Raw genomic sequence first — 27,244 nt, 5'->3', positions numbered from 1 at the left:
TTTCTACCCCTTTTTTAAGGCCTCCTTGCCCAAGACCTTGCAAACTACAGTCTCTTGGGAGAATGCTGAAAAATGGCAAACATAGTCTTTTTGGGGAAGAACTCCCTAAAAAAGGCCAAAAGCAGAGGTCAGATCTGGTCCAACATATAGAAAAAATCTTTCTCCTTTTCTGTCTAGCAGAAGTGGCTTATACAAGTTATTGTATGGATATCGTTATAAATTTTCATAAAAATATGTAACAAGTGGGAACAATTTCTGAAGTTAAAGTTATTAGTAAGGAAATAGTCATTCTTAACCAATGCTGTCCTCCCCTTTAGAAATTGCTTTGACTGCCTTACTTGATGGATGACCCGCATTTGCACATGAAACTCTGTTTTAACTCTGTCGCACACCTCGTGAAATGATTTAGTCATGCTTGACATTTCCCTGGAGTAGTCATGTCCTTCTTGCTGCCCAGACGTATTGCCTCAAAATGGTTACCAGTGTTGTAAACTGTAAAAGTTTCTTTCTTGTCCATGGTCTTTTCATAGTTTTCTGCATGCCCTAAAACTAGAGTTATGTGGAGCAAAATGTATAAGTTATCAATAACTAATGTACTATTTAGAATAACACCACTCTATATTGCCCTGTTGCAATCAAGACAGTAAATGTAGATATACTTCAGTACTACAATGGCTCTGTAATTTCAAGTGATACTGATTGTAACTCATCTGTGCCTGCCCATCTAGTGTAACTCTTACTCATGCCATCTTACAAATTTACTGCAGTGGATCTATCTAGAGTGCTCGATTGTTTGTTTGGTCCTTATCTATCTATCAGCATGGAGGGCTCCAGTAGAAAAACTCATTTGTTTACAGGGTTGCCAGAGCATGGACTGGTTAAATGACTTGTCTATAGTCCCACGGTAAATATAGGTCAGAGGTTGGACTTGAACCCGTCTTCATGACTCCAAGGCCTACCTGCTATTCATTTTGCCATATCATTTCTTTACATGTCTATATGAAATAGAATTTCATTTTTTCCTTAGCTCTTTCTTGATTTCCCTTTAATTCATTTCTTTCTTGCCTTCTGTGAGGTCCCTCCATGCCTGGATACTTTTAATTCTTGAGACTTCTGGTTTACATTGACTGGCAGAATCCATAAGAGATTAGTATGGAAGGTGAGGTGTGAATAAGGGTGTTTGCCAATAAGGGTGCCTTGTTGGTAAAGGAACAGCTAAATTAAAAGTTTAATAACCATGGAAAGGGTGCTCCATTCCATCCTTGTCATTTATAGATTTAAAGCCAGGGAATGAACTGACCCTCACCTGGAAAAGATTAAAGTAAATTTGAAAACACAGAGATCTATCCAGGGAGGGACTTTTTTCTCTCTGAGACTTGAATAAGTTAAAAAATATACCCTTCACTTAGATGGACTGGGTCCAGGTTTTCCCTGAAAAGTTGTGTTGAAACTAGAGACCCCCAATTCAAATGGACCAAGGGTCTTCATTATCAAGTTCTCTGTGTGTGGAATCAAGTTTCCCTGCTTTTAAACAGGCTTGAACAGTACATGTTTGTTGGTTTGAATGAACTGAACCGAAAATGAGAAGAATCTGTGATCCCTTTCCTCTTTACGCCACCTCTGCACCCTGCCTCCCCACCCCCATTGTGGAACCTGACTAAGAATTTTGAAGTGTTGAACCTTCAGTGGTACTGAAGCAAAATGAAGCAAAACTCAGTGGAAACTAGCTCACACTTGCTTGAGTCAGTGTTGGCCTAAATCCCAACGAAATTGAAACAACTTTGGTTATAGCTAAACTGAATTTTTTTTTTACCATTTTGACTCCCTGGGTGTGCATCTCTCACGTATACAGAGCCATATAAAACAACATCTACTTCCAAACCACAAGCAAACCGTTTTTGTGGCCTGGGGGAGAGCCACCCTAAATGCATCAACACATCTTTCAGGATGTCTGAGTCACATTTATTATGGTCAATCTTTTGTGGTCAAGTACAAATGAATATGGTAACACATCAGTCAAGAACCTTTCTTTTCAGTCTAAATTAATGGTCCTATGGATTGTTTCATCATCAGGGTAAAAAAATGCAAGTCTCCTTGGTCACTTCTGTGGTGATAACTTGCTTCAAACCTTGGGCCCTCATTCTGGGATTCAAAGTCGTGAGGGAAACTAGTTTTCTTGTCCAGAAACTGTGTTGTCACCTGGTTTTGTCAGCATCTGGAAAGCATGTGGCTAGTCCCCAGTGTGAAAGAATCCTCAGTTATTTGACTAGATAAGGGAATTGATTCAGTGAGTGTGTCTGAAATTTGGATGTGTAAATGTATGCATCTGAAAAACAAGAATCTTGTATGAGACATGCATGGCTTTCAGTGACCCCAGTAGAATATAAACTCCTTAAGGGGAGGGACTGTTGTGCTTTTTCTTGATCCTTTGTATGGAGTAGGTACTTAATAGATGCTTGTTGAACTGAACTGAAGTGAGAGCTATACTCTTGAGAACATGTTACTAACTACCATTAAGAACTTGAATTTCTCTTAGAGGGTATCTTTTAACAAAAGATGTCAGAAAGGCAATGGCAAATGCCTACTTATTGGAGAAGTAATGGTTTCCAGAACAAAAGGCTGCAGATTACAAATGAACAGAAATGGAATCCCATTCGAAAGGAGAATTTGCAATACTAGGTAGCAGCTGCCTGGTGAGTCTGCAGGGAATTTTGTTTTTCCAAGTTACAAATTAGAAGATGTTCTTTGGTTTAAAAAAATTATTTGTAGAGGTGAAGCACACACTCCAAATGCTATAAATTAGAGACCAACAGAAGTCTGTCTGTGGAGTCATGAGAGACATTTGGAAACAATTCCTTGCAGCACAGTGTTCCTAGTGGGTAGGTTGCTTGGCTTTAGGGAAATAATCGGAGTTTGTAAAGAGGGCCCCTTGAACTTTTAGAATTGCATTCAATTACAGGGTACATTTTTCAAGGTTAACAAGGCTGTCTGGCAAAATTTGCACACCTTTATGGGCATATATTATGTATGATCACCAAATTCTGCTTTTCCTGGCCCTCTGTCCCTGCTTCTTCCTTAGTGATGTCATTACAGCATCTTCAGTCACCACAACCAGTCTCCATACATCATCTGGGCTGGAATCTGTCAGTTCTGACTGGCTTTTATTTCAGAGACTATGATCAGCGGTAGAGACCTTAGCATCTGTTGCCTTGTGCTGTGGGAATCTTAACAGAAATGACTTGCTTGGCTTTTAGTTACTTTGTGCTGATTAGACAGTATGGTTAATGTTCTTAGAAGTTCATTTGAATGCTGTTTAAGTGTTCCTGTTTGATAAGGTGCTAAGTGTCACAAATAGAGAATCACCAGCTCTCAGACCTCTTGAGTCCTCCCTGCCAGCGTGGGTGACTGGTGATGTGAGTTGCCCAACCCACTTGGATTTTGTAGACTTGGTACTTAAAGTATTAGGTTGTTTTCAATCCAACTCCTCAAACGTTTATTGAATGTCTACTGTGTGCCAGGCACTGTGCCAGGGCTGGAAATACAATGACCAAAACTAAAGGCCACCCACACCCCTCCTCCTTCAAAGAGCTTATGCTACATGGGACCAGTTCAAAATGCAAAATCTAGAACTCCTTCTGAGAGTGGTGATTGTTTAAGAATTCATTTTTCCACTTGGCTAATCCTAGAACCTCATTAATTTGTTCTCTCTGCAGTGATTCAGAGAAGCATATCAGAGGAAAGAAATCCTCTTTAACTATTAAGAAGCAAACTAAAACCTAGAGGCCAGAAAATTCAGCACAGAGTCGGGAGGGGAGTAGGAAGAATAGGAGAAAAAAGGCATCTTCTCTGTTCTAGAGGCTTGAGAAACCCCTGATGTATGTATCATCTATCTGTATTGAGTGCTTAGCAGCCTTCAGCACGTTTCTGTGACAGTTGGGCCTGGAAATCAGGGTTTCAAATGAAAATGCCAATTGACCCTTGACAGAGAGCAAGGGGAAAAAATTCTAATTTGTAGAGACTGCCACCAGTACATATTAAAATGCATGTTAAAATAATGATCACTTTGCTGTGGTTCATCAGAAAAAATATTTTAATCCCTGGTTAATTACAGCTGAATTACTGTCACAGACGTTCTGTAATCCTAATGAAATAATAAGGGCTAGGATCATCCAGCTAATGAGAACTTTGACTAATTAGGAAAATCCCACAAAAATAATTTCCACTTAATGATGATGGACTTCTTTTCACTGATCAGGAGATGGTGTTTTCAGGCAAGTTAATGGAGAAGCCCTGTTTTTAAATGACAATGGGACTGATTTCTGCTTAAGTACCTTCTGCAGTCCTCAGGATAAATGATGACCAAAATGCAATATCCCTTGGAGGGAGAACCCAGAAGTTTCCTCACCAAATGTATATTTTTCTATATATTTGGGGTTGACTTCAGAGAGGAAACTGAAAAGCTATTAACATGGAAGGGAAATGTGTACAAAAACTTATGTACGTCCAAGACACATTTATACGTGTGGTTGCCCAACGCCTCTTCTACTCCCTTTTCTTTATTTGCACAAAGCCTCATCACTTCTTCCATCGATGACTGTAATAGCCTCTTTGATCTTCCACCTCCCAATCTCTCTCCTTTCTAATACATCATCACTTATGCAGCTGCCAAAATCATCTTCGTAAGATACGCATTTGACCAAGCCACTCCCATTTTCAAAACCGTGCAGTGGTTCTCTGTTGCTTCTTGGCTAAAATACAGACTTTTCATTCCGGCACTGAAGACTTTTCATAATCTGCCTTAAGTCTACCTTTACAAACTCATTACACATTACTCCCTTTCAAGAAATCTGTATTCCAGATCAGTTAGTCTATTTGCTATGCCCTAGACCTTGGTCCATGCTTTCACAGAGGCTATGACCTATGCCTAGAATATACTTACTGCTTCCTCATCTGAGTTATTATTATTAATATTATTGTTACTATTTCATTCTTGTCTTTTTGTTCACTGAAAATTACATAGAAATGAGCCTAGAACAAGTAATTCCTATTGTTCTTTTATATTTAATGTTTATTGAACTATTGTACAAGTATATGAAATGTTTGTTTTGTCTAGTTTATGCTGAGATAAAAAATTATCTTCTCTATACTTCCTCAAAATACCTTTAGGTAAATGCCACTAGCAAAGAGGATGATAGGAATGAGGTACACACACACAGACACACGCACACACACAAACACACACACACACTTTCATTTTCCTCATTTAAAGATTTTTTTCTACTAGGTCTCTACATTTTGAAAGCTTTCTGTTCCATATAGTTTGAAGATTATGACACCATGTATTAAGAGCATTGTTCTTACATCTTTGTGGTCACATGTTATAATCAGGTGATCATGGACAATGTTTTTGTACGTAATTCTGATTCTAGGACACTGTATTTTCTGATTTCTCAAAGGTATTTGGAAATTTGGATTTCTATACTGGTTTTCTTATCTATTAGTTCATGAGGCATTTTAATTTTGTAGTGTATAATTTTGACTACCTGATTATGTCTTTCTAGGTATTGTGTAGGTGCTATATTTTTGCAACCTTCAGGAATGTATTGTACAGTTTCTTGTGTTTCTTTACAAAGTCTACATCAATTTATGTAGGTCCAAGCTGCTAAAAAAATCAACTTTCTTAAAAATTCTATATGCACCAAAATATTTATAGCAGCATTTTGTGTATGTGTGTGTGTGTGTGTGTGCGTGCGCGTTAGCAAAGAACTGGAAACAAAGTGGATAACCATGATTTGGTGAATGCTTAAATAAGTTGTGGCATATGGATGTAATTCTGTATTGCTATGCTTTATATGATAAACAAAGAGAAGCATGCATACTTATGTGAAGTGGTGCAAAGTAAGAAAATCCAAGAGAACAATATATACAACGATAATTATAGTGTAAAAGGAAAGAATAACAATCACAAAACAATGGAAACTGAATGTGATGAAAACATAAGGAACATGTTCAGTCTTAAACAAGAAATCTGAGAAGATGACTTACCTTACTCTAAACTTTTTCTCTGTATTGATAGATTTTGTGGATTTTTTCTTTTTTTTTTTTTTTTAAAAGTTTTTTTTTATTCTAAGGGATAGCTCTTTCAGAGAGCAGAGCGGGAGGGACACTAGGGAAATGTAGCTGTTGGGAAAACAAAAGATGTAAGTAAAAATCTATTTTTAAAAAAAGGAAAAACTCTCATTTTTGGAAACAGTAACAAATCTCTTATTGCTGTCATGAACCCCTTGGTTTCTCTCTAAGCAAACCTGCTTGACAAGACCATTTCTTTGATACCTTATCTTCTGTTGGTTGAACTCATGTGAATATTGGCTTTCAGTTCTTTTCTTTTATCTTAACCACTTCACGGGCTCCATCCAATGGCAAGCCAGTATCAGTTATATTTACTAGATCAAGTGACACATGTCTGTTATTAACTTTTCTATTGCTCTGTGGAATTAAGTCTGTTCAAATGATTTTTCTGGAAATTTTTAAAAGGATAGGAACAGAGATAGGGAATCTACCATTCTTCTTTCTCCATTTTGGAGACAGTGTGGTGTTATTGTTATTAATATGAAAATGAAATCTGATGCATTTATAGCACTTTACATAAAGATAGCAATGGTTTATTAAGGGAATACTCAATTTCTTTAAAAAAAAGGCATCATGAGGTCCTGAAGATCACCAATACCCAGTGATCACTTTAAAGGTAGCATGTGGGGGACAGAGCCAAGATGGCAGATTGGGGGCAAAGCCAGGATGGCAAATTAGGGACAGCCACCCAGTTGAACTGTCCCAACATTCCCCTCCAAACAACTTTAAAATAATGCCTTTAATAACACAACTCTAAAAATAATTCCAATTTTGGAACAACAGAGGTAACAAAAAGTTGAGATAAGATATTTTTCTGGCCTAAGAAAACTGAAGAGGTAGGCAGGAGAAGTCTGTAACACTGAGGTAGAGGTATGGTGAAAGTTCAGAGCCCACACATGTGACAACAGCAACAGTAGGTGTATCATTGTCAACAGTTTCAGGAACTCTCAGCCCGGAGATAGTGGGGGCTGGGAAGCTGTGTCAGACAATTGCTCATCATGAAATTACAGGGAACCCTTTGCTGACGCTGGGTACAATTGGTGCTGATGGGCAACTCTATTGTCCATGCACAATTTTACATCACAGTTCCAGGGCTAAGAGGAGTACTGGTGATCAGTTACAAGGGGGAAGGGGCCCTGGTCATAGCACCACAGCAGAGAGGAGCACTAACATGTGCAATTGCAAGGAATCAGGTCATTACTTGGTAAAGACCAGAGCACAGACCAGGAGAGCAGTGGTCACATCTCTGCCAGGATCATGCTACCTTGGAAGCTCAGAAAGCTTGCAGACCCAAAGAACAAGCTAAAAAAAGCACAAAAATGGCCTGAAACTTAGGACAATGCCTGCCCAACTTCACTTGAGTAGAGCCCCAACTTTAACATAAAATTCAAAGTCAAGAAAATAGGCTGGAAAAATAAGCAAACAACAACAAAAAAAGAACTTGACCAGGAGAAGCTACTGTGGTGACAGGGAAGACCAAGACATAGAAGCTGACAATAGTGTGAAAACAACAACTAAAAGAAAAAGCCTCAAATGAAAGAGAGAAGGAGAATGGGGAAAATTATCTCACACGAGTTAGAGCTTTTACAATGAAGGAGAAAATGGGGGGAGGGTGGCAGGCAATGCTTGAACCTCACTCTCATTGGAACTGGTTCAAAGGAAGAAGACTATAAACACACATACATGCATACACACACACACACACACACTCAGTTGTGTATAGAAATGTAACTTACCCAATAGGAAAATAATAAAGGGAAGAGCTGATTGAGGGAGGTAGTAGTTAGAAGCAAAATAGACTTTTGAGAAGAGGGACAGGATAAAAAGAGAGAGAAGAAGAAATAGAAGAAAATGGGATGGATGGAAATGCACACTTAGTAATCCTAAATGTGAATGTGAATGAGATGAGCTCACCCCTAAAATAAAAGCAGAATGGATTAGAAATCAGAATCCAGCATTATGTGGTTTACAAGAGACATTTAAAACAGAAAGACATAAACAGTTAAAATAAAGAACTAGAACAGAATCAGATATGCTTCAGCTGAAGTAAAAAAGGCAGATCAATCATGATCTCAGACAAAGCAAAAGTGAGAATAGATTTAATTAAAAGAGATAATTATGCAAACTACTATTTTATTAAAATTACCATGAACAGTGGTATAATATCAAAAAAATTCCACCAAGGTTCTCTGATAGACCTCATATCTTAAATGCATACTAAGTATAGAACTCAATCAAATTTCTGAAACTAAGAGCCATTCCCCAATTGATAAATGATCAGAGGATATGAACAGGCAGTTTTCAGCTACATATAGTTGTTTAAAAAAATGTTCTAAGTCACTATTGGTAAGAGATGCAAATTAAAGCAATTTTGAGGTACCACCTCACATGCACAAGCATTGATAAACGCTGGAAGTGATGAGGAGAAAATAGGTATACTAATGAACTCTTTGCAAAGTTGTGAGTTGATAACCATTCTGGAGAACAATTTGGAACTATGCTCAAAGGGATGTAAAACTATGTGTACCATTAGACTTAGTAATATCACTGCTAGGTCTGTGATCTAAAGAGATGAAAGAAAAGGGGAAAGGACATATATGTGCAAAAATATTTATAGCAGCTCTTTTTGTGGTGGCAGAGAATTGGAAATCAAGTAGATGCTCATCAACTGGTGAATGGCTGAACAAGTTGTGGCATATGATTGCTGTAAGAAATATACTATGTATATATACTTATATACTATAAGAAATCAAGAGGAAGGTGGCTTTAGAAGAAACACAGCAAGACTTATATGAACTGATGCAAAATAAAGTGAGAACGGGGGAGATCACTGTTCACAGTTTCAGCAATGTTGTAATGATGATCAACTGTAAAAGACTTGACTACTCTCATCAATATAATGATCCAAATCATTCCAAAGGACTCATGATGAATAAAATGTTTTCCACCTCCAGAGAGAGAACTCTGAGTGCAAATTGAAGTATAATTTTCTTTCTTTATTTTTCTTGCTTTACTTTGGAAATATGGCTAATACGGAAATATCTTTTGCATGATTTCACATGCATAATATCATAATGTTTTCCTTATCACTGAGTGTGGGAGGAAGAGGATTTGGAACTCAAAATTTAAAAAGAATAGAATGTTAAAATAAATAACGAATTAAAAATAAAGATAGTACATTAGAGTTAGAAAGAGGAGTGATGATTAGCTTTGGTACTGTACTTGAACAGGTCTTTTGCATATGAAATAGAATTGATCAGAAATAGGCTATGTTAGAAGAATGAATTTAAAGAAACCAATTCACTGTTTTTCCCCAGAGTGGGAGAAGTATCCTGGCAAATATCTGGTCTGCTTAGCTTTCTTCGCTTCTTTATGGCATAAGGTTCTCTTCAGTTTGCTTTTCTTTTTGTTTCTTTTTTTTTTTTGAGGGCTCAGTGCAAAGGATCCTGGAAGTCAAGATTACGAGATATAAATTTTAAAAATGGATTTGAACCAATCCCTTACCACTCCCTAAATAATCTTTAAATCTGCCACCCAGGCATCTGGTTGTTTCTTGACAGAAACAGTAGTATATTTCTCACAAACATTGTAATAAATACCACAATAAAAACAGCCATAAAAAAGTTTCCAACAACCAGCAGGAACGGTTTGAGTAGGCTTTTATATCCCTGATGCTCTTCTCATTTCTAATTGGTATAGTGGTTCACTTAAAAGAGCAGCTGATCTGTGTGAAGGCTTTGCACTTCTTTTTGCATTTTCTCCCAGTGTCATTCTCATTCACATACATTCCGTCATTGTCTCCTCTCTGAAATCGGAGGAGGTAAGGCTCCAGAGATTATTCTCCTAAAGATGAATCTTGGCTATACTGATCAAGAGGTGAGTCACATTAACTGTTGTGGGATGGAGGTGTCAGTGGGGGTGGGGCTGGAGAAGAGGGAAGAGGAGTGAAAACGGTGTACATGACTACTTTGCTCTTAGGCATCCTCTTCTCTGATCTTGGATACCAGAAGAATAACCTTGCTGGTGATGCAGGGAGCACCAGGCCTTTCCCCCTGCAGAAGCTCTTATTGATGTATGTAAAGTCCAGGATCAGGTTTCCTGGGCTGTCAGTGATTAAAACTGAGTTAGACTCATTTTTTATTTTTATTTAATTTTTAAATTATAGAGTTTAAAAATTTTACTTTATGCTCACTTTTCAAAGGCATCAGGGCTTGGTGTGTTTACAGGGTTGAGTTATAATTTAATTGGCTGTATGAAGAGAGGTAAACATCAGGATGTCCATGTTTCCAAGGTATACAAGAAGGCACTGAATGATCTTATAGCAACACCACAAGTATGGGAATCAAACTAAATTAAACTGGCCCCGTACAAAAACTCACACGTACTGTACAAAATGTTACAGTTTCTTAAGAAACAGATTATGAAGCATTAAGATCTCCAGTGATCAAATGGATGTTCTTCATTCACGTAAGAATCTTTCTAACAAAGTTTTAAATAAATATTTGATTGAGTTACTTTAAAAAAACTAATTGCTATATTTTATTTTTGTATCACAGTTGTTTCCCTTTAACCATCTCCCACCCCCTTGTAGCAAATAAGATCACTTCAGACCCTTGCCACAGTGACCCTGAATGAAGGTATTTCCTTACTACTTCTTCTTCACTACTGACATCTACAATTCATCAAAATAGAACTACTTGTTTAGATTTTTATGGTTTATGTTGGGGCAGCTAGGTGGTGCAGTGGATAGAGCACCAGTGCAAGAGGATCTGAGTTCAAATCTCACCCTTGACACTCACTAGCTGTGTGACCTTGTGAGTGTGACGCTCACTTAACCACAATTGCTTCATGCTGGGTCATCTCCAGTCATCCTTATGAATATCTGGTCACTGGATTCAGATGGCTCTGGAGGAGAAGTGAGGCTGGTGACCTGCACAGCCCTCCCTCACTCAAAAATAAAATCAAGTGCAAGTCATGTCATTATTTCTCTGATGGCATGGTCTTCGTCAGCGAAGGATGAACACACACACATGGTTTATATTATTGTCTTGGTACTTATGTTCTTTAGGGTTTTTTCACTCTGCATTGCTTCAGTTTCTCTGAATTCTTGAGATAGATCTTTATTTTTTAATTTTTTCAATTAATTTATTTTTTAGTTTTCACCATTCACTTCTGTAAGTTTTAAAGTTTCTTCTCCTCTCTCCCCGAGATGGCATGCAATCTGATATGGGCTCTATACATACATTCCTATTAAACACATTTTCACATTAGTCATGTTCTATATAAGAATTTTAACGAATGGGAGAAACCATGAGAAAGAGAAAAAACAGCAAAACAAAATAATTCAAAAAGAAAATAGTCTGCTTTCCTCCGTGTTCCAACTCCGTAATTCTTTCTCTGGATGTGGATGGCATTTTCCATCATGAGTCCTTTGGAATCATTTTAGATCCTTGCAATTCCTGAGAAGGACTAAGCCTACCAAAATCAGTCATCCAACACTGTAGCTGTTTCTGTGAACAATATTCTCCTGGCTCCGCTCACATTACTCAGCATCAGTCCATGTAAGTCTTTTCAGGATTTTCTGAAGTCTGCCTGTTCATTATTTCTTATAGCACAATAATATTTTATTACATTCATGTACCACATGTTGTTCAGCCATTCCCCAATTGATGGGCGGACTTCCCCTTAATTTCCAGTTCTTGGCCACCACAAAAAGAGTTGCTATAAATATTTTTGTATATGTGAGTCCTTTTAGCATTTTTATGATCTCTTTGGGACATAGCCCCGGAAGCAGTATTGCTGGATGAAAAGTATGTGCATTTTATAGCCCTTTGGGAGTAATTCCAAATAAAATGTATTTTAGAAATGAGGCCTTTATCAGAGACACTAGTTGTAAAATTTCTTTCCCAGTTTTCTGCTTCCCTTCTAATTTTGGTTGCATTGACTTTTTTTGTGCAAAAACTTTTCAATTTAATTTAATCAAAATGATCAATTTTGCATTTCATAATATTCTGTATTTCTTGTTTGGTTATAAATTCTTCCATTCTCCATAAATGTGACATATAATCTATTCCTTGCTTCCCTAATTTATTTATAGTATCAGCCTTTATATCTAAATCGTGTACCCATTTGGATTGTGTCTTGTGTAGTCATTACCAAGTAGTTTTGATGATTGCTGCTTTATAACACAATTTAAGATCTGCTATGATGAGGCCATCTTCCCTAGAATTTTCTTTCATTAATCCCCTTGATATTCTGGACCTTTTGTTCTTCTAGATGAATTTTGATACTATTTTTCTAACTCTATGAAATAATTTTTTGGTAGTTTGATTGGTATGGCACTGGATAAGTATTGAATTAGCTTTTTAATGGAAGAAGATCCACTTCCAAAAGAATATAACTCAAACCAGTCTTCACTGAGTTATCTACTCTGTGCTAGATACACTCTTTAGGTTATATAAAGATGCCCATGTCTCTCTCATCCTGAAAAAGCCCTCACTTGACCCATTCCATTTATGCAATCATCCTCTTTCTCTTATGCCTCTTGTGGCTAAACTTATCAGAAAGGCTACCTTTAAAAGGAGCTTCCACTTTTTCTCCTCTCACTCTCTTCTTTTCGTTTGAATTTCAACATTTTATTTTTTCTACATGTAGAAACAAATTTTAACCTTTGCTTTTACAATTTTGAGCTCCAACTTCTTTCCCATCCTTCCTTCCTCCTATCATTGAGAAGGCAAGCAGTTTGATAAAGGTTGTACATGTCTTCTTAATCCTCTGCAATCCAACTTTTGACTTCATTTGACCAAAGCTGTTCTCTCCAAAGTAATCTCTCAGTAACCAAATCTAATGGCCTTTTCTCAATTGTCATTTGCCTTAACCTCTCCACAGTCTTTGACAGTATTGATAACTCTCCTGTCCTTGATTTCTCTTCTCTCTAGGTTTTTGGGACATCACTCTCTCCTAATTCTCCTCCCGTCTATCTGACTGCTACTTCTCCCTTTTCTTTGAGGGATTCTTTTCCAGATCATGCCTTGTAGACATAGGTGTCTGTCAGGGTCCTGTCCTGGGTCTTCTCCCTCTATGCTCCTTCACTTGATGATTTCTGCAGCTCTCATGGATTTAATTACCATCTCTATGCTGATGATTCTCAAATCCATCTGTCCTACCCTGATCTCTCTGTTGAACTCCATTCTCACATCTCCAAATGCCTCTCAGACGTCTTGAACTGGATGTTTAGTAGACAGCTTAAATTCAAGAGTTCAAAAACAGAACTCATTATCTTTGCCCCTAAACCATCCTGCCCCTTACTATTTTCTCACCTGCTGCCAAGACTTGTTTGTTTCACCTTTGCAGCATCTCTCCAATATACTCCCCTCTCTCCTCTGACATTGCCCCCACTCTTGTGTGGGTCCTCATCACCTCATGCCTGAACTATTGCAATAACATGATGGCAGGTCTGCCTGCCTGAAGTCTCTCCCATGTCCAATCTGTCCTCCATTCAACTGCTGAAGTGATTTTCCTAAAGCTCAGATTTGACCACATCATCTACTCAATATACTCCAGTGGCTCCCTGTTGCTCCCAGGAGTCAATACAAAATGCTCTTGTGTTCAAAGCCTTTCATAAACTAGCCCCATCCTACTTTTCCAGTCTTCTTATACCTTACTCCCCAACATATATGCTTTGATCCAGTGACACCGGCCTCCTGGATTTTCCACAAACAAGATAGTCTTTCAGCTCCAGGCAATCTCTCTGTCTGTCTTTCATGCCTTGAGTGATCTCCCTCATCTGCTCTGAAAACTGAGCACCCCCTCCAACTTCACTTAAGTCTCAACTAAAATCCCATCTTCTCTAGAAAGACTTTCCTAACCTCTTTTAATACTAATGCCTTTCCTGTTAATTATTTTCTATTTATCTTGTATATAGCTTGCTTTGTATATATTTGCTTGCATGTTATCTTCCCCCAGATTGTGAGCTTTTTCTAAGCTGTCATTTGCCTCTTTTTGTATCCCCAGTGCTTAGTACAGTACCTAGTACAAAAGTATGCACTTAATAAATGTTTATTGATTTGTCCCCCTCACTCAAATACATGCTTTATTGCTGCTGAGTGCAGTAGATTAATCCTCTTCATTTTCTTATTAGAAAGTGATTTGTATCATTACCATCTAAACTCTCTTGCTTGATAGCCTGGGCCTCAGTTTCTTTATTTGTAAATTAGGGAGTGGGACTAGTGGACTTCTTTGTGTGTAGTCTGTTCAGGTTGTAGCCCCTCAGACAGCATATTGATAATCAATAATGGACCGTGAGCTGGAGTTCTTTGCATGCCCAGCCCTTTAACTCTTCCATCTCTAAGGTCAATTTAGACATCAGAGAAAGGGAAAATGTTTGAAATATTGATATCTGACAGTAATTGCATTATCTAAATTTCAAAATTTTCCAACGAAAGTAATTAAAGTAGGGCACATTGTGGTTCTTGACTAGAAGTTTTCCTTTCTACATGGCTAAGTGATGCACATGGGTATCAAGGTCATGACATGGATCTCCTTAGCACTGGATATTCAATATCACTGAATAACTGAGGTACATTGGCCTATTCCAGTAGAACATAAACTCCTTGAGGAAAAGCACTGTTTTGTTTTTGCCTTTGTATCCACAATACTTAGTCCACTGTCTGGCACATAGTAGGTGCATAATACAAGTCTGCTGAATCAAACCAAATCAAATATGACCCCAAAATGTAACGAACTGATCTTTATCATCTAGTAATTATATTTCCTAAGGTAAATTATTCTCATTCCAGAGAACTGAAGCACATCTATGAGGGAAAGGAGCAAACATTTATTAAGGGCCTCTTGTGTGACTTATGCTATGGTAAGAGTTCTCCAAATACCTCATTGAATCTTCACAACAACCCTGGATTGTAGGTGTTGTTTTTATCCCCATTTTACCATTGAGGAACCTGAGGAAGAGGAGTTTAGAGTTAGTGACTTGCCCAGAGTAATACGGCTAGTAAATGTCTGAGATTGGATTTGGACTTAGCTTTTCCTGACTATAGTACCAGTGCTCTGTCCACTGCAGCATCACCTAGTTGTGTGAATGTAATCTTATTTTTGAAAGCAAATTATAGTCAGGAGAGATAAATACTATACTGATTGCAAGAAACTACTATTGAAAACCAAATCAGAGTTCACTACTGAGCATTTTTCCTTAGGTATTGAAATAGTCATACCAGGTCTTGAACTGTTGGTTCACCACAGGCTTGTACTGAGACTATAGAAAATAAGACAAAGAAAGAGAAGTTGATTATAGGCCTAGGGGAACTCATTTCCTGCTTTCTTTCTACTTCCTTTTGCTTCATCTTTCCTGTTTACTGGAAGTAGGGAAGGATGCCTGCAGTGTTTTACAGAGCTTAGATGGGAGAAATGAGATTCTGTGTCCACTATTGGGCACAGAAACAATAGGTTATGTTGTTCTTTGCATGTGTGTGTGTGTGTGTGTGTGTGTGTGTGTAAGTAATCAGTTTAACAATTGGCTATTGGATAAATTCTAATTTTCTGTTTATAAAATTATCTATTGTGTGGAATTCACCACTTTCCTGTTCGTTTATAAGCATAGTTGTAGCCAGAACCTTGAATGAGGGATCCTGAAAGGGCTTTATGCTACTTCACTGACTGTAGTAGTAGAGGATGGTGCTGGGGGGAGGGCTATTCTTCGCCTCTGCCCTCCTCTTATTTGTCTTATGGCGATGTATAGTAGTAGCACTTGGGGTCATATGTCTATGGAAATGACCTCCAATCTCATGTCCTAAGTGTCTACATACAAATATGCAAAGCGGGGAGTTCCTATCACAAGGACTCAAGTAGGCAGCATCCCTGAAAATTGGTCGGTTAGGACCCATGACTAAACGAGGCCTCTGAAGGAGTGTTCTTGATGCAAAAGGGACAGGTAGGTAAAGGGATAGAGAATAGCTTTGTTCTCAATTAAGAAGTTGTGTTCTTGTGAGTTCAGGGAAACAAATTAGAGGACTGTTGTTATGTAGTAGTGATGAGGGCCTTAAGTGAGCTGGGTATCTGCTGTACCTCTCTCAGGGGATGACATGTTCAAATACTGATATCACTTCTTGGCTGCCTCAACACAAAAAAGCCACCAGGAACTCTGGGCATTCTCCGAAGAAAACTGGTGTTTTCAGTGCGTGTCCTCCCCTCTGTGCCTAGGTAAATCTCCTTTTATTAACAGTTGATTGATGTACAAGGATCTCATTTTGTTCCAGTGCTGAGCATAAACTACCAGGGAACTGGCATGAGTCAGGCTCAGCCCCAAAGACCCATCAATGGCTGGGGACAGTGGGCATCTAGGGAAAATGTAATTCTTCTAGGTACATCATTTTGTGTCCATGCAGTGGGTGCCAATATGTAGAATATAGTTCAGCTTTGAGTTTAATGATGAACAAAACCCACATGTAAGGGATAATTTTTTGATGTTTATAATTAGTTGTGAGAGACCCACACAATATAAGTAGCTGACATTTACATAATGAATTGTAAGGTTTCCAGAGCACTTTATATTCATTCTCTCAAAGGACCAAAGATTTGGGGTTGAAAAGGGACTTTATAGAGGAGAAAATGGAAGCTTGGAGAGGTGACTATTTCCCTAAAGTCATACAGATAGAAAATATCAGAGCTAGGATTTGAACCACTTCCCCTGATGCCACATGCAGCATTTTTGCTCCTGCACCTCTGCAATCCACCAGTGTAAGCTTCTTGAGGGGAAGGACTTTTGGATTTTAGCCTACCAAGCACAGTGCCCCACACCTGGTAGGCTCTTAAATGCCTTGTTGTTGATTGATTGAGGAGGTTGCAACTCAGACGGAGGAAGCAACTTGCTTCAAATCATAAGTGGTAAGTAGCAGGCAGGATTAGCACTCAGGTCATTGGCTTCACCACACCCACACTGCCGGTCTAACGCTTGAGCTGGCTGCTCAGTCTATTGTAACTTCTGTGTGTGTTTATCTCCTTTGATTTGGTAAGGAGTGTAGCTTCAGCATCTCTAATTTGCATTTGAGGAAATTGGGGCCCATGTTAGGTGTAGGTACAAACTGAAGTAAGTTCATCATATTAAGGGGACAGCTTCTAAATATTGACATAGCTTACAACCTCAGCATGTATTACCATGTCCCTGGTTGGGGCTCTTGAAGGGGAAGCAAGTTGCCACAGGTTACACACAGTGGAGAAGCCAAGGCTGGAGCCCAAATTTTCCAAGTTTCCTAGTTCAGAGCAGATGAATGGGATATTGGATTGGGTATTGGTCTCAGATTCAGGAATACTTCAGTTCAAATCCTGTCTCAGACACTTAATAGCTGTGTGACCCTGGGCAAGTCACCTAGCCTCTGTTTGCTTTAATTTGCTCTTTTGTCAATTGAAGGGGTTTTGATTCATTTGCCCCTAAGGTCTCTTTAAATTTAAGATTCTATAATCCTTTGCTCTCTACTCTGTAACACATTCCTTGTAATAATATAGTCCCAACCACTTCTGAGTAGATAGAAATTCAACAATATATTAGCTTCTCTGCAAAATGCATGGAAAATACAGTGATGAGTATAGTGCATCCTGCTCTCTGGAGGTTAATATGCCATGAACATATTTCCATTTCTTGAAGTGAATGTCTGCTTTTGATCATGCCTCCTTCCTTGTCTTTGTCCTGCTTTTAATATCAGAGGCTAGCCACATGCCCTAAGAGAGCCATGCTTTATACATTAAAAATATTGTCAAGAATGGTTGCAAAAATTTATTAGGGAAAGGGACATTTGATTATTCTTCATGTAACTATTTCAAACTGGTGAAAGTAGCAAGATGGCTGCATTCAACAAACATTTGATAAAGCATTAGGAAGGTCTCTTTTAATGGGCCATTACTACCTGCTTTGGGTGCCAGGCACTTCGATCCACTCTTGAAATGTATTAATAAGATAGTAGAGTGTAGCTCCGAAATAATATTATCACCTAGGCTGTTTTTTTCTTTTTCTTTGTTAAATGCCATATCTTTGCTTTTTTTCTTTTGTCCTTTAAAATTAAGTTCATCTTTTCAGAGAAGAGAGCAGCCAGCATGATGAAAATTAAGGAGAAACCTCCATTTCACATAGTTTTAGCTGATTTTTTAAAATGTGTGCAGGGATTGCTTATTTGGATGTTCTCTCTTGGATGAAGGTTCTTCAGCTTTTTTTCCATTTACTGATGTTTTCTCAAGGGCTTATCCTTCCTCTAGTGCTACCTTTTTTGCCTTTGCTTCAAAGGACCAAGCAAACAGCCCATTCCCAGGTTTAACTATTGAATTTTCTTTAATAATGGCTCAGAAGGCCAGGCAGAGGCCACGGTTTAGCTGGTGGCATTGAGGGGACAGAGTGCAGCTCAGAAGTACGGCTGGAGCTCTAACTCTTGGCATACCTTTGGAGGCATCCCATGCCACTTTTCACTCTATTTGTAAACAGGGGAAAAAAGAAGTCAGGAACATTATTTCAATCTCAACTCCATTTAGACCTCAGACTGTTCCTCAGCATGGAAGCCTGTGTTAATACATCAAAATTGATTTATGTCACTTTCAGTTAGGTGTTTGTGTTGAGATGAGACCAGATCCTGAGAGATGAAGGGTGGCTGTTAAAAACATTCATAAGAAGAGCCTAGCCAACAGAATGAAGCCAGTTTGTTCCACTTTCTCTTGGGGAAAACTAAAATCAGGATTTGGGGTTTCTTTTTAGTGTTTGCTGAATAATCCCCTTAATGATAGTCCTGAATCTATATAACCATCACCGTTCTTTGAGTGGGAGAGATATAAAAGATATGGCCATTTAGCTACAAATGATTTTTTTCCTAAGGAAAAACTCTTGCTTTTGATATCAAAATCTGTGAGATAATGGCCGAAGAGATGTGGATGAGGGAGGACTGTATAGATAAAAAAGAATGACAAGAGAAAAGTTGATATAAATAGGACATTAAAGAGAAGCATTAATTTGTGATGAAGAGATGGACAACAGTTAAGAAGGATAGGAAGTGTAAATAAATAGATGGGTGAAATAGGGTGGGAAGTCAGGTAGGAAGCAACACTTCTCATGAAATCAACAGGTGGGGGATAATAAAGTCGATGGAACCTCAACAAATGAAGGTATCATAGAAATGAAACATCTCCAGAGGAAGAAGACAGAAACAGATAAATGACTGTCAATTGGTCATCCTCTTGGTTTGTGGAACATGAGTGATTCAATAAGTAGTTGAATTGGGCAGAGAACTAACTGGCAGTGGTAGAGAGAACTATGGTGTTTTGGCAGTGGGACATTCTTTGTTTCTTTCATGGCACCAGGAACACGGGGTAAGAAGAAATCTATCGAAGGAGGGTGTAACAATGACATGGCAATCAAAAAGCTCCATGATGCAAAAAGGAGTCAAGTTGAGGGAAAGACCCCCTCCCCCTGATACCATATTATGTAGAATTGGCTATGTGATTAAATGAAATTTAAAAAACCTCAAAATACATCAAGGGTTGCCCTGGAGTTCCCTAGATATGTGATCCCATGCAGATTGTAATCCATCTATGCCTTTGTTGCTCTTCCTAGGAAATATACCATGTTGGGATTATACCCAACATTTTGGGGATCTTTAGTTTTCTTGTTATTGTGTAGGTATTGGTAGAACACATATACTGTTCACTGGTTATCCCTCATTTTTGTTGCATGACTACCCCACCTGTTCTGGTCACATTTGCCCCTTATGACACCTTTTATACCACTTATCTTAATCCTTGGTTGGTGATATGTTACAGGATGTTTTTGCTCATCAATCATATTTAAATTGCCTTTTGAGTAACTCTGCAACTCCAGTTGTGTGGAGATTATGGTGTTTTATGACTTAATCACTGGAGGAATATTGGTATCAAAAATGTTGTTTGTTTCAAGGAAATTCTTGGGGTCATTAAAAATACTGTGGTTTCTTAAAGGCAGTTCCATTCATTTTAATCCTCTTGTTCACTTCTGGGTCAAACTGATTGTCCATACACAGTGTTTATACATGATTTGTATTCAGATGCTCAGCTCTATTTTTTGGCTACCTGACTACGGTCTGGCTTTTGACCTCATCATCAAACTTCAACTTCCCTCTCTAAAGTTACCAGAGGGGACTGGCCAAAATGCAGAGTAAAAAGAAGCAGTGCATCCTAGTTATTCAGAATTTTATTTTTAAAAAAGGAAGAACTGAAATGAGTGCCAGACAAAAGAGTGATGAAAAATTGCAAGAGAATCCACAGCAGGTAATCTTTACAGTAAAACCCCACCAATGTGACCCACAGGCAAGTGGCCAGGGTAGGAATAGTGGAATAGGAATGACCCAGGATCTTGGAGCCAGTCCCAGGAACATAAGAGGAACCAGGGTAGGGGATCTTAAAGCAAATTTATTTAAACCAGGAGAGGAAATATCTTAGCTAATCCTTTGGGAGCAGAAGAAAGTACTATCACTCTGATCTCAGCAACAGGACAGCATATAAGATAGACCAGTATCATACAAGGCTACCATTGACAGAAATAACCCTAGAGCAGCCTTAACTGAAAATTCCCAGAATGAAGTCTTAGGAACATTATGACCGAAATTCAGAGTTTCCAGGTCAAAGAAAAAAATACTGCTATTAGCCAGATAGAAAGAGTTGTAATACCAAGGAATTATAGTTAGGATCAGTTTAAGATAGCAGCTGTCTCTCTAAAGGACTAAAGAACATAGAACATGATATTCCTACAAGCAGTAGTTAATAAGCCTACAACAAAAATAACATCCTGAGAAAAGTTAAATATAATTCTACAGTGGGGAAAATGTATTCTTCAATGAAATAGAGAAATTCTAAGCATTTCTGATGAAAAGACCAGAACTGAGTAGAAACTTTGAAATGTTCACATGGGAATACAAGTGGACAACCCATTTATTAGGGCACAAAAAATCCTCACAACTAAATGCAGAAAAGCAAAAATAGTAAATGCATCCTTTTTAGATCATAGTGCAATAAAGTTATATTTAATAATGGCCATTGGGAAGCTAGATTAAAAATAATTGAAACTAAATAATCTAATCTTAAAAATAAATGGGCCTAAGAACAAATCAATCATAAAAACAATTGACAATTTCATTAAAGAAAACAATAACAATGGGATAACATACCAAAATTTATGGGATGTAGACAAGGTGATTCTTCACAGAAAATTTATCTCTCTAATTGCTTGTATCAATATAATAGTCTTCCCCTCCCAGATTGATTTTTATTTTATTTTATTTTATTTTATTTTATTTTATTTTATTTTATTTTATTTTATCTATCTACCCTTGAGTAACTATTTAGAGAAGTCTATTCATTGAATGGGTGTATCTCATTCAAAGTGAGACTGTGATAGGACTTTAGGCTAAAGTAGCCAGGGTTCTCTCATTGCATCTTGGGCCATCTCCAGTCATCCTGATGAATATCAGGACACTGGACCCAGATGGCTCTGGAGGAGAAAGTGAGGCTGGTGACCTTGTGCAGCCCTCCCTCACTCAAATCAAAGTCAACTACAAGTCACGTCATCATCTTGATGTCCTGGTCCTCTCCCAGAATGAAGGACAAACACAACAAGAGATAGAGTAGATGAATGAACTCAGCATGCAACTAAAAATGCTAGAAAAAGAACAAATTAAAAAATCCCCAATTAAATATCAAATTGGAAATCCTTAAAATTAAAGGACATATTAATAAAATTAAAAGTAAGAAAACCATTAAACTAATAAATAAAAGTAAAAACTGATTTTATGGAAAAAATAATTGGTCAATCTGATTTAAAAAAGAAAAGAAGAAAACCAAACTACTAGTCTCACAAATGAAAAGAGTATATCCACCACCAAAGAAGAGGAAATTAAAACAATTATTAGGGGCTGTTTTGCCCAATTATATGCCAATAAATTTGACTATCTAAATGATGTAAATGAATATATGCAAAAACTATAGACCAATTTCCCTAATGAATACTGATGCAAAAAGTTTAAATAAAATACTTGCAAGATTACACACACACACACACACACACACACACACACAAAACCAACAGAAATCATAAATTATCTCAATAGATACAGAAAAAGCCTTTGACAAAATATAACATCCATTCCTATTAAAAAACACTAGACAGCATAGGAATAAATGGAACTTTCCTTAAAATGTTAAATAATTTTTATCTAAAACTGTCAGCAAGCATTATCTGTAAATGGGGAAAAACGAGAAGCCTTCCCAATACAATCAAGAGTGAAGCAAGGGTGCCCATTATCACTTCTAGTATTCATTATTTTACTAAAAATATTAGCTATAGCAATAAGAGAAGAAAAGGAAATTGAAAGAATTAGAATAGGCAATGAGGAAACAAAACTATCACTCTTTGCAGATGATATGATGTCATACTTAGAGAAGACTAGAGAATCAACCAAAAAACTAGTGGAGATAATTAACAACTTTAGCAAAGTTGCAAGATACAAAATGAACCCATATAAATCATAAGCATTTCTATATTTGACCAAGAAAGTTCAGCAACAAGAGATAGAAAGAGAAATTCCATTTAAAATAACTGTATACAATATAAAATACTTGGTAGTCTATCTGCTAACACAAACCCAGGAACACAATTACAAAACGCGTTTCACACAAATAAAATCAAATCTAACCAACTGGAAAAATAATAATTGCTCATGGATAGGTCAAGGCAATATAATAAAAATGATGATTCTACCTAAATTAATCTATTCAGTGCCATACCAATCAAACTACCAAAAATTATTTTATGGAGTTAAAAAAAATAACAAAATTCATCTGGAAGAACTAATGGTCAAGGATATCAGTGAAAAAAATGTGAAGGAAGGTGACCTAGCTGTATCAGATCTCAAACTGTATTATAAAGCAGTAATTGTCAAAACAATGTGGTACTAGCTAAGAAATAGAGTGGTAGAGCAGTGGAATAGATTAGGTATATAATACATTATAGTGAATGACCATAGTAATCTAGGATGTAAGCCCATAGATCCAAGCTTTTGGAACATAAACACATTATTTGATGAAAACTTCTTGGGAAACTGGAAAAAATATATGACAGAAAGTAGGTATAGATTAACATCTCACAGTGTATACCAAGATTAGGTCAAAATGGGCAAATGATTTAGATATAAAGAGTGATACCATAAGCAAATTAGGAGAACATAGAATAATTGATCTGTCAAATCTAGGGAGAAGGGAAGAATTTAGGACCAAACAAGATAGAGGCAGCATTACAAAATGTAAAATAAATAACTATGATTATGTAAAATTGAAAAATTTTTGCACAAACAAAACCAATGTACCCCAAATTAAAAGGAACGCAGAAACTGGTGGGAAAATTTGCAATGTGCATCTCTGGTAAAGGCCTTGTTTCTGAAACATATAGAGAACTAAATCAAATTTGTTTTCTGTTAGGCCTCCCCATAAACAAGTTCTTCCAGCCCATTCATGCTCACTTCTCTCTCTCAGCTCTGCTTGTCTCTCTTCTCTCTTCTCCCTCCAAGCGATACATTGTGTGTGTGTGTGTGTGTCTACACACACACATATATACATATATAGATAGATCTCTCTCTCACTCCCTGTCTTTAGGCCATAAAAACCTTATAATCCAGTGCAGAAAGGCAGAGATAGTCAATGCATCCTTTTCAGATCATAATGCAATAAAAGTGATATGTAATCAAAGGCCATGGAAATACAAACCAAAAACTAATTGGAAACTAAACAATCTACTCCTAAATAATGAGTGGGTTAAACAACAAATTATAGAAACAATCATCAATTCATTCAAGAGAATGACAAATAATAAGACAACCTACCAATCTTATGGGATACTGCAAAAGCAGTTCTTAGGGGAAGTTTTATATCTTTGAATGCCTAAATGAATAAAATAGAGAAAGAGGAGATCAGTGAATTAGGCATACAGCTAAAAAATCTAAAAAAAGAACAAATTGAAAATCCTCAAGTAAATACCAAATTAGAAATACTGAAAACCAAAAGAGAGATTAATAAAATTGAAATTAAGAGAACTATTGAACTAATAAATAAAACTAAAAGCTAGTTTTATGAAAAAACCAATAAAATTGATAAACCTTTGGTCAGTTTGATAAAAAAAAAAAAGGAAACCAAATTACCAATATCAAAAATGAAAAGGGTTAACTCACCTATGATGAGGAGAAAATTAAAACAATAAAAAGAAATTACTTTGCCCACTGTATACTCATAAATTTGACAATCTAAATGAGATGGATGATTATTCTAAAAAATATAAATTGCCCAGATTAACAGAAGAGGAAGTTGAATACTTAACCCCATTTCAGTAAAAGAAATTGAACAAGCCATCAATGAACTCCCTAGGAAGAAATCTCCAGGGCCAGATGGATTCAGAAGTGAATTTTATCAAACATTTAAAGAACAGTTAATTCCAATACTATATAGACTATTTGGGAAAACTGGGGAAGAAAGAGTCCTCCCAAATTCTTTTTATGATACAAATATGGTTTTGATACCTAAACCAGGAAGAGCCAAAACAGAGAAAGAAAATTATAGTCCAATTTCTCTAATGAATATAGATGCAAAAATTTTAAATAAGATTTTATCAGAAAGAATACAGCAACTTATCATGAGAATAATACATTATGATCAGGTAGGATTCATACCAAGAATGCAGAGCTGGTTCAATATAAGGAAAAATGCCAGGCCTAGAGGCCTGAGGGCTACCCGAGTCTTCTTACCTCTATCCCGAGGTCTTCGGTTGGCCAAACCAGATGCTCGTATGAGAGAAAGGACATTCCATAGTCGAACAAGGGTTGAGCTTTATTTCAGGGTCTAGTTACAAGTGCAGGGGAATTCTTCCTTAGGAGGGAGCGAAGAATCTCCCAAGGAGGCAAAGATCTTACAATAAGAGATTGGAAGTAGAAGTATAAGTGGGGAGAGAGGGGGAGGGGAGAGAGGAGAAAGGAAAAGCGGAGCGTTGTTGTCCTCACTGCTCCGCGCCCCTCCCGCCCAAGAGAACTTTCAGGCTTTCCTGATCCTACTTAAACCCTCCAGCAGCATAGTTTGCATCTGAATACCGTGCTGTTAGATAACAATAGTGTGCCCAGATCCGGGACAATCTCGAGGGCGGGGAGAGCTCTCTCCCATCACGTTTCTCACGGGAAGAGGCGGAAATACACGAGATAGCTCGGTTCACCTTGATTCCCAGTCGTTTCCTGGGGGGTCTCGTGAGAACTCTAAGATTTAGAAGTTCCCACCTTTACCCGCCCGAGACTGTCCACCTGGAATTGAGCTTCCATCCCCAACAGAAAAACATTAACATTATTGATCAAATGAACAACAAAAGTAACAGAAAACACATGATTATCTCAATAGATGCAGATAAAGCTTTTGACAAAATACATCACCCTTTCCTTTTGAAAAGAATGGAGAACATAGGAAAAAATGGAATTTTCCATAAAATAATAAGGAGTATCTACCTAAAACCTTCAGCAAGCATTATATGCAATGAGGATAAGCTAGATGCATTTCCAATAAGATCAAGGGTGAAACAAGGATGTCCATTATCACCACTATTATTCAATATGTTACTAGAAATGTTAGCTGTAGCAATTAGACAAGATAAAGAAATTGAAGGAATAAGAATAGGCAAAGAAGAAACAAAGTTATCATTCTTTGCAGATGATATGATGATATACTTAGAGAATCCCAGAGAATCAAGGAAAAAAACTACTTGACATAATAAAGAACTTTGGCAAAGTTGCAGGTTACAAAATAAACCCACACAAATCTTCTGCATTTCAATATGTTACTAACAAAACCCAACAGCAAGAGATAGAAATCCTGTTTAAAGCTACAGTAGACAGTATAAAATATTTGAGAGTCTACATGCCAAAACAAACACAGAGATTATATGAACACAATTACAGAACACATTTCACACAAATAAAATCAGATCTAAGTAAGTGGAGAAACATCAGTTGATTGTGGGTAGGCTGAGACAATATAATAAAAATGACAATTCTACCTAAATTGATTCACTTATTCAGTGCCATACCAATCAAACTATCAGATAATTATTTTGTAGAGCTAGAAAAAATAATATCAAAATTCATCTGGAAGAACAAAAGGAAAAAAGAAAAAAAAATCAGAAAAAGAAAAAAATATCAAGGGAACTAATGAAAAGAAATGCTAGGGAAGGTAGCCTAGCTCTATCAGGTCTCAAATTGTATTATAAAGCAGCAATTATCAAAACCACTGGGTACTGGGTAAGAAACAGAAGGAATAGTTTAGGTACAGAAGAAACAGTGAAATAGGTTAGGTACCCAAGACACAGTAGTCAATGAATATAGCAATCTACTGTTTGATAAACCCAAGGATCCTAGCTTCTGGGATAAGAATTCATCATTTGACAAAAATTGCTGGGAAAACTGGATAACAGTGTGTCAGAAACTAGGCATAGATCAATGCCTGACACCATACACAAGAATAAAGTCCAAATGGGTATGTGATCTACGTATGAAGATTGATACTATAAAGAATTTAGTGGAGCAAGGAATAGTGCATTTATCAGATTTATGGAGAAGGGAAGAATTTTTGACTAAACAAGAGATAGGAAATATTATATGAAATGCAAAATGGGTATTCTGATTACATTAAATTGAAAAGTTTTTGCACAAAAAACCCAATGCAACCAAGATTCGTAGGGAATCAAAAAACTGGGAAAGAATTTTTGCAACTAGTGTCTGTGATAAAAGCATCATTTCTAAAATATATAGAGAACTGAGTCAAATGTACAAAAATACAAGTCATTCCCCAGTTGATAAATGGTCAGAAGATATGAACAGGCAGTTTTCAGAGGAAGAATTTAAAGTAATTAAGGGGATGCCCATCCATTGGGGAAGGGTTGAATAAATTGTGGTATATGGATGTAATGGAATACTATTGTGGTATAAGAAATGATGAACAGGAAGACTTCAGAGAGGCCTGGAAAGACTTATATGATCTGATGCTGAGTGAAAGGAGCAGAACCAGGAGAGCTTTGTGC

This window comes from Notamacropus eugenii, chromosome X (assembly GCF_028372415.1).
Source record: "Notamacropus eugenii isolate mMacEug1 chromosome X, mMacEug1.pri_v2, whole genome shotgun sequence".
NCBI lineage: Eukaryota > Metazoa > Chordata > Mammalia > Diprotodontia > Macropodidae > Notamacropus > Notamacropus eugenii.
This window is presented reverse-complemented; position numbering follows the sequence as displayed.